The 9,741-nt window shown below is 35.7% G+C and overlaps 1 pseudogene across 1 annotated transcript; it reads right to left on the minus strand.

Annotated features, from left to right (window-relative positions):
• Positions 1-3,842: 3,842 nt before the first annotated feature.
• LOC149197797 (formate dehydrogenase, chloroplastic/mitochondrial-like) lies at positions 3,843-7,283 on the minus strand (annotated as a pseudogene). The gene is made up of 6 exons (XR_016255178.1): positions 7,089-7,283; positions 6,643-6,814; positions 4,662-4,847; positions 4,340-4,537; positions 4,019-4,175; positions 3,843-3,882 (listed from the first exon to the last, which is right to left on the minus strand). The product of XR_016255178.1 is annotated as a formate dehydrogenase, chloroplastic/mitochondrial-like (transcript).
• Positions 7,284-9,741: the final 2,458 nt, after the last annotated feature.

Genomic DNA, 9,741 nt, shown 5'->3' on the forward strand with positions numbered 1-9,741 from the left:
TCATGCCTTATTCCATTTGAAGGAATGCATAGATTGATATGTTGAATGTTTTGGTCAAAGCTTCATGCATGCTCAACCATGGAGCGTTGCGTTAAGAGAACAAGCCAGTCCAACTGTGTGCTCACATGGCCAATGCCTCAAATATTTTGTTGTGTGGCATTTCAACATGTGTTATGTTAGGTTAGAAGTACTATTGGGTAGTGGAATTCCAACCCCTAGAGTAAATGTGATGAGGCACACTCCTAGAACGAAGCCTCCAATATTGAATATAGTAAGAATTTTCACCATTTTGGTTCAATTGACAAAATTTAGTTTGAGTTCTAGGAATTTGTAAGACTATGGTAGAGGTAACTTCGATCACGACAATTTCCTAGAACCATTTTTGGGGACTATTTTTCTCTTAGAAGCTAGGTATGGCTCGCTTTATTCTTGCATGTAAAGTGTGGTCCTGTTTTGATTCTGTTTATTGTATTTGTTTAGGGCTAACCCTCTTTTTCTTATTTTTCCCTACTCCACCATCCTGTCTACATGTTATGAGATTTATATGACATTGAAAAAATAATTTGTGTGCAAGTATGTGTGAATTTAAGATCTGCACATATTTTTCCTTCCTATGAAGAGGCACCCATGTTTTAATGGTCACTGTTTTCTGAGCTCAATCAATGCATCATATAGGAGAATTGCGTGTTTCATATATTTATGTTATTGATTATATTCTTAATTGGTTGTTCCTGCATAAATTTCATTGGGAGGCACAAGGTCTTTGATATATTATCACTAGTATTTATCTATTGTTGTTACATACATGTGTTGGGGATTATATGATCCATTTTCTCTATAGTTTGATGATTGTATTTATGTTAATGTCAGAAGTCAGAAGGCAGTGTTAAGTAAATGAGATAAAAGGGGGGGAGGGGGGAACTTACCAAAAATTCATGAAAATTAATTAACTTTATAATTATAATCCTTTAGAACTCGCGTTCTCGAGTGTTAACAAGGATTAGTCAAAAGAAAATTAAATAAAGAGAAATTAGCTATGAAAACAATTAGCCGCCCTAATTGTTCCAAGAAGATATATAAGGGAAAGGAGACTATGAAGGGAAGGATCCTAAACCTGTGAGGAGAGGTATGCACAAGTATTAAAAGGTTGTCATAATTTCCCTCTGATTATCAATTTTGTGAGTACAAGAAGTTAACATGTTTGGTGACAAATGATTTATTCAAAGGAGTGATAAGGTGGAAGGCAAACTCATCTTATTCTTTTGAATTTTTTTTTTGTTTATCTTTATCTCCTGCATTTATTTTATGCTAATAGAAGGTATAGCTTTTTAGGTTGGTGCTAATAGCTACAATTTTTGCAGAGAAGGCTTGTTGATTTAATCTTATTAGATTGCCCAAAAGGATTCAATACTGTTGTTTGATCTTTTCTTGCTCTCTAAATTTGTATGATTCCTATAACATTCCTATATATGGTGTCCATGTCTATTGTTTTTATTTTCTTATTTGATATTTTTGTTCATATATTACATGTTATTCATATATTAAATCTACATTTTGTATGGTGTTATACTACTCATTGAATAGTTCAGATAAATGTTAAAATGAAAAGTAAAGTTGTCCTTGAATGCACTAAATTGATTCACCCCTCCCCTTAGTTTAGTCAAGTTTCCAATACAAAGGTCTATAGATCAACATCCTTCTCATTAGCTTCACTTTCCTTCTCCCTCCATTATCCTAGCTGGTGATGGGTGAGGGAAAGGCTCATCAGATCAGGGGCCTCCAAATCAATAGTCTGCTATCAAGGAGAGTAGTTCAAATCCACTTCACATCATCACTACCTAGCCCGTCGATAAGGAGCCCTCCCCTCAAAGCCATAACTTATGCAGATGCCTTATAGTGGAGGAAACTCCAAATGCAGAACCTTATGGCAACATGACAAGAAATGAAGCAGACCCTTGTCAAGCAAAGCCAACTCCTTCAGATTCCAAAGGAAAGCACATGACATGAACAAGGTTTCTACCTTGTTTTACTTGCTTCAATCTCTCCTTTATTCTCAGAATGGCATATGCATTGGTAGCCACACCTGCAGGCATTTTGGCAGAATATTTCTTGTAATTTGTTCGAGTTTTATTTTTATTTTTTCATGCACAATCTATTTGTATTAGACTTTTACTCTTCTTAACAGACCATTTGGTTTCACCTTTTGGTGTAGATGGTCCCCATCAAGATCTCATCAATGGGGCATCAATGCCAAGACTCACAATGATTCGTTGGATGTAACCTATGTACTATATTTTTGCTAATCTAAAGTTGCCTTCTTGCATAAAAAAAAAAAAAATAGTGCAAATTTAATGATATTAATTTATATTAAATAAAATGTACAATTAAAATTACCAAATTATTTTTGTTTTTTTGGTGGAAATGGTTTTAATTTTATTCTTATAATAAAAATAGTTTAAAACTATAAAATGGTTTTAAAATATATGAAAATATTGAGAATTCATAATATTAAAAATACAGAATTATATATTTTTAAAATTATTATTTATAAATATTAAATTAAAATTAAAAATACAGAATTAATAAATAAGAAATAATTCAATTTTAAAAAATAACCATTTATTTAAAAATAGTGATTATAAAACTATTTACTTTAAATTATTTTATATTTTTGAAAAATACATTTTTAAATTATCAAGATGATAACTTATTTAAATTTTAAATCGTTAATTTATTTTCCTACATTTATATGGATAAATATAATAATAAAAAAATCAACTCACTCCTAACTATCAATATACTGTGCCTCTTACTTCAAGATAGTATGGGATAAATACTAGCATTTGCACCAGATGTTGCAAAGGAAATGCCGTAAGGCATAAATTGAAAAATACAAATACAACAAAAAAAATACTTTGATAAAGAATAAAAATATATTGAACGCTCAAATCAATTCCCCATTAACTGGAAGCACTTAGTAGACATATCTATCAACATTAGGATTATACACAATGATCAAGAAATTTCTCATATACAAACAACAACTTCCACAACAACCTTTTGTCACATCCACATTTTAAGAAATGCCTTGGAACGTGATCGGAATCTTCCATATTGCCTTTTTCATTATGCAGATAAATCTTCCATATTGCTATTTTCATCATGAATATTGTTAGTTCATTGTTGTAAAGTGTTAGTGTGTTAAATTCAATACTATAAGTTCGACAAGCGAAAGACATTCCTCAATTAGCATAATATGCATTTTTCTCTCACCGTGTATTTTTCAATCAAAGAGCACAAGTAACATATTAACATGTATTTTCCCTTCATTATTTTCATCATAGAGCCAAGAAATCTATGCCTTATCTATAAAGTAACAAAAACATTTTGAAATAAGTTTAATATTTCAAGCCAGTGTCTAACCTATAAAGTAACAAAAACTTTTTGAAATAAATTTAATATTTTAAGCAATTGACTAACCTACTTTAATAATTGAAAAATTCTCAAAGATGAATTATACTCCATAATAAGAGAGCCAACATTGGAGCCCATACTTTCACTAAAACCAAAAGAAACACAACCACTTGTTAAGAAGAAATTCAAGTAATAATAATAAAACAAAAATAATAAACATTAAAGTATAAAATGGTATTTCCAACACACAGGTATAAATATACATGCTCTATGTCCATTGTTAGATTAAATGGGTGTGGAGAAAATTAATAGAGAACCCAAAATTGTATTTCTAATTAGGATAGGGGTGGAGAAATGCTTTAAATGCGGGTTGTTGTCAATCTAATGAAACCCTTTGCAAAGGGGATGTTAAGATTCTAAGAGAGAAGCTAGGCTTGGTAGAGAACACCTTCCTTGTTAAACATTCCCCTATTGTAACCAAAAGGAAAGGGCAAGAGAAACAATAATTAGGTTTCTGTTCACAAGTTGTATAAAATATATAGGTGCTATTGATGTCTGAGTGAATAATGGGAGAGATTATTTATGAAATTGTGATAAGGCGCACCTAGTTTTGTCAGAAAGAGGCATATTAATGACAAGTACATCACATTTAGGTAGCATTTCGTCAAGATTTGTCTCCAATGTTGCTCTAGTTTCCTTTTCCAATTCGGGTCCAATAGAAAGACTATCTTGGTAAAGAAGCTTACAATTGAAGGGTTGTACAAAGGAACGCAATTCAATTCAACATCATGTAATGTTTATTATTATTAGATTGAAATTTTGAAACAAACAGCATGCATGCATAAGAATTATGGAGCACTGATTTTTGAAAAGAAGTTTGCAACATCATGAAGTAGTACTAGATCCTAAGAATGAATACCTTCAAACGCTTAAAGTAGTTCTTTGCCAATACGCCCTGCACCAATAGTACCAATAGTTTTCCCTTCTAGATCATATGACCTGTAAGAAATTGTTGCCACTTTCCAATCACCCTCAACAATTTGCTTATATCCAGGCACAAAGTTTCGCATCAATATGAGAATGCGCATTAGCTCATCTTCTGCCACGGAAACCACATTACTTACTGTAAAAATTGTTGAAGAAGGCATCAGTTAAATTATGAAGAATCATTGCAGAAACTTGTTCATACCAAAATGTCCATAGCGTGAACAGGGCAGTGACAAGCGGTATAATTTCAGAAATAGTACCTGTAACTTCTGCGACAGTCACAGCAGCGGCTGCTGCAGCATTTAGATCAATGTGATCAGAACCAATACCAGCTGTCAAAAGAAGCTTTAAGTTCTTTGCCTTCTTGATCCTCTCTGCTGTCACATAGGCCGGGTGGAAAGGCGTAGAAATCAAAACATGTGCATCAGGTATGTGCTTTTCAAGTTCTGCAAAGGAAATTAATTGTGTAAGTTTAGTCCGCAATGGGTTACAATTCTCAAATGTAAAAGCAAGCAAGCAATACACTGATTTCGACGATCCATGGTAGCAAGAAGTAGGAAAGGGAAGGCATACTAGAAAATTAATAGATTGGATTGTGGATTAAACAACCACCCAACTTCAATTGTGAATAACCAGAAGTCATTTATGACTTGTTCGACAAGATATATATTCTGTAAATCTCACTTTTTGAAGCAGCACATACGATACCATCTAGATTGATTATTATTCAGGATATGAGGAACAAAAGGAAGTCTAGGACATAAACTATTCATCCATATCAATAACAACAACAGATAACATGATTTTATATCCCAAGGGGTGTGTGGCCCTTCACAGGAGCAAATCTCATTAAATACCTTGGGGTTACCAGCTGGTATTTCAGCTAGCAGTTGGTTACTACCCTCGTCGTCCATCCAGAAAAACTGGGAAGAGGGAGGAAATCTGCAGGGGGCTAGCAAGATGCTTGGAACGCCTAAACTGTGGGACAATATTTTTCCGGACCCGAAAAAGAAAGATGACTCCAGGTGATGTGGAGTTGGAGTATGATGTTACTAGGTACCATATAATTATACCTCCCTCCCAGGTCAAAGACATATGAGTTGAGTTAGAAGGCCGTCTCAGGTTTCAAGGGAAACTGTTTTTCAAGAAGATTCTACAATACAAGAATCAGCATAGATGGTGCCCTGTCCAGCAGTCAAAGAAACTCTACCAAGCAAAACCCTGCTGATACACATTTAGCATTAGCTCTAAATCTTTTTTTGTGCTTTTGATGGCTAGTAACTACAGTTAGACAAATGAGACCTGCTAACAATTAGACCACAGTTTATTCATTTATTAAGAAGTCTGGTGTACATAGCTTGATGATGAGTGTGTCCTAGCACTCTAGTGTTAGCAGATAAAAAATTGCAATTCCAAATCAGTTATCATGATTTCAAGTTTCACGGGGCCAATTCGACAGCACAGTACATGTAGCCTAGTAGGGCATTTAAATTCCATGTTATCACTTCACCAACACAGAGAACACATATAGCCTAGTGGTATACATGGATACAGAAAGAAACAGGGCATTTGGGGGGCTTCTAACAGTTTAAAGAAAGAGATGGCGTTTAGCACAGCTCCCTCCAAGCGTTACCAGATGCATAATCAAGGAAAATTCGGGGAGGCCAAGTTTTGGGCAAGGATAAGGAAAAAATTCGGGACAAAATTGGAGAGTAGAACAAAAATATAAAGATATACACATATATATTTTGATGAAAATATATAAGCAATGGTGAGTGCGACAACATGACCTCCCTTCAGTCTGTTTCACAGAAATTAATCACTCAGTAGAGGAGCAATGAACCCAGCAGAGGTAAAAATAACCTAAATTGGGCTGGATGAGGGTTTTTATTACACAAGTTTGATTCAGTCAACTAAGTCATACTCATGCTCAGAGGTCAAACTCGTGTTGACAGTCAAACTATGTCAACAAACAAGTTACAAGTTGGAAAATCAAACTCTTTGTCAACAACCAAGTTTCACTCAGACAAGTTGGGAAAATGGTAGGTTCAAGCCACGATCCTAGTAACACTGGTTCAAACTTTCCCTTCTATGTTCTGAACCTACAGATCCCCTGCGCAACTTCTATGCATATGATCGATGATGTTAAATTAAGAAGTTCAAAAAGACACATTAATTTTATTTTATTTTGCAGGAGTGCTAACTTAGACATAACAACAAAAGAAATCACTGCTAACTTACCACAGTCAGGACCTTCCTTGTCATCTGTCACAATGTACTAGTGACCATTAGATTCCAGCCATTCTCGTATGCCCAAAGCATTCTCAACACACCCGAGAAAGTTTGGATTGAGTGAAGCATATTCATTGGCTTTATAAAAGACTCCAACAATTTTATTACTTCATGCAGGTGCCTAAAACATAATAAGAGCATATAAATTAGAAAATTAGGAAGCAGAGAATGTAAGAAAATATATAATCTTGTTTTGTTAATGAGAGTGATAACTAAGAAAATATATAATCTTGTTTTGTTAATGAGAGTGATAACTGAAACTTGATACTGCCTTCTCCGGGTAAACCAGCCTACTTATACTTGTATCTCAGACCTTCATACGTGGCAAGCAAGCATCATCTTACCCAACTTCAATCCCAACAAAAAAGAAGCGAGGGTGATCGATCATCACTTACATGCAATTCTCTGACAGAAGAGACTGGGGAGCAGATTGGCCTTCTACTCGCAGCTCGGAATGCAGATATAACAGATCTCCTGCTCGCCATGACGACTAGAAACACAAAGAAGAGAAATTTAGCAGGTCAGCCAGTACAGTATGGTAGCAATGGCGAATGGATGAATTTGGCCCCAGGGGTTGGTTGCCTTAAATATGTGGTGATTGCTGGTTTCAATTCAATTTGCGAGTGAGTCTCCAGATGATGAGACGTATAGGACACCATCAGCATACATTAGTTAGATTGTGGATTTCTTCTACATTACAGACAGATCCTGATGATCCTATAATTTTGTTGAAGACCTTTGATATTAAATATTTTACTCCATGGCCTTGGATTTGAAATTTAAATATAGCTCTCCGAACTCTAGATACATCACTACCAATTGGCCTCCTATGATTATTGTCAGTGGTTTGGATTTCTAGTGAAAAATATTTTTCCTTCCATGACATGTGGTCTCATGTACGCTTTCATATTTTTTTTGTGGGCCAGTTCTTGCTTTCCCTTCATGTAACTGCATCACAAAGAGACTCAGTTATCGTAACACTCTGTTATCATAACAGCACAATTTCGAACTCTAGATTAGCGCAAGCCCTTTCTAGTGGTCACAATTTCGAACTCTAGATTAGCGCAAGCCCTTTCTAGTGGTCGGTCGCAGCGGCACAACCAGACCAGATCGCAGAGAAGAAAGATCATCCAGGGTACAGCATCCAGTGTAAATACTCCCCTCACTCCTCTTTTGGACACCATTCTATTTAATTTCTAAACGAGGGTTTTATTCAGCTGGCCAAATTCACGGTGTAATGAGGCTAGCTCGCTCCTCTCATAGAAATTCTATTTAATTTGTAAATGAGGGTTTCATTCAGCCAGGCGAATTCATGGCATAACAAGACCAGCCCCCAAGGAGGTAAGGGTTTCATTAAATTTTATTATTGTGAATGTGGTGTCTGGATTCCATATTGATCCATACCATGGGGATTTTACAAGTGAACAAATTGCTGACTTTTTTTTAGAGGTGTCAAACTTGAAAGACAAGAGACAAGCCCTTATCTGGAGATGTCTTATAGCTTAAAGTACAGAAATCTGGTTAGTGGTGTTGATATATTTGATTTGCGGGAAATCTGGTTAGTGGTGTTGATATATTTGATTTGCGGATATGTCGGTATTATAATCATTCTTACCTATTCTGGTTTGGGAAAGCTGGGAAAATCTAATGTGCCTTTGTTTGTTTTTGTGGGTAGGTTAAAACTGTGCCCTTTGCTATTGAAGAAAGTGTCGATGGGATTGAAAGATAAAATGCTTGGATGTATAGACATTTTATTTAATTTGTAAATGAGGGTTTCATTCAACCAGGCGAATTCATGGTGTAACGAGACCAGCCCGCAAGGAGGTAAGGGTTTCATTTAATTTTATTATTGTGAATGTGGTGTCTCGATTCCATATTGATCCAAACCATGGGGATTCTACAAGAGAACAGATAAGCCGTTATCTGGAGATGTCTTATAGCTTAAAGTACAGAAATCTGGTTAGTGGTGTTGATATATTTGATTTGCAGGAAATCTGGTTAGTGGTGTTGATATATTTGATTTGTGGATATGTCGGTATTATAATCATTCTTACCTGTTCTGGTTTGGGAAAGCTGGGAAAATCTAATGTGCCTTTGTTTGTTTTTGTGGGCAGGTTAAAACTGTGCCCTTAGCTGTTGAAGAAAGTGTCGATGGGATTGAAAGATAAAAGGCTTGGATGTATAGACATTTTATTTAATTTGTAAATGAGGGTTTCATTCAGCTGGGCGAATTCACGGTGTAACGAGACCAGCCCGCAAGGAAGTAAGGGTTTCATTTAATTTTATTGTTGTGAATGTGGTGTCTCTATTCCATATTGATCCAAACCATGGCGATTCTACAAGTGAACAGATTGCTGACTTTTTTGAGAGGTGCCAAACTTGAAAGACGAGAGACAAGTCGTTATCTGGAGATGTTTTACAGTTTAAAGTACAGAAATCTGGTTAGTGGTGTTGATATACTTGATTTGCGGATATGTCGGTATTATGGTCATTCTTACCTGTTTAGGTTTGGGAAAGCTGGGAAAATCTAATGCGCCTTTGTTTGTTTTTGTGGGCAGGGTAAAACTGTGCCTTTAGCTGTTGAAGAAAGTGTTGATGGGATTGAAGATAAAAGTACAGAATTTCTTGGGGGAGATATACCCATATGATTCCAACTAAATGACAATTGATTTATTAGTTGTTGTGTGCAGGTTACTCATGTCAGCTGCTTGACATCATCTTTGTTCGTTCACTTTTATCTGGGTTTTTTCAGACCGGAGGATCTGTAACTGGACGATCTGCGATTGGATCTGCCAAGGTTGAAATGGGTTCTTCTTATTATGGATCAAAAAAGGGAACTGGCTATGACTCCGCTTGAACTTAAACAACCTGTGCTTCCTTTTATACAACTTGGACTCCCTCATCCTCTTCGTCTACACCTTCAATGCCCATCAATTTCGCTCACCATGACATGGACATGACCCAGGTCAGTCTCTCTGCATCACCTTTAGCCGTCCCTAGCCACACCCAATCTTCTCGGACAGTAAAACCTGGAAAGTAGACTTGTGA

This window comes from Pinus tabuliformis, chromosome 2_2 (assembly GCF_031772625.1).
Source record: "Pinus tabuliformis cultivar Carrire ecotype Pingquan chromosome 2_2, CPIR1, whole genome shotgun sequence".
Lineage (NCBI taxonomy): Eukaryota > Viridiplantae > Streptophyta > Pinopsida > Pinales > Pinaceae > Pinus > Pinus tabuliformis.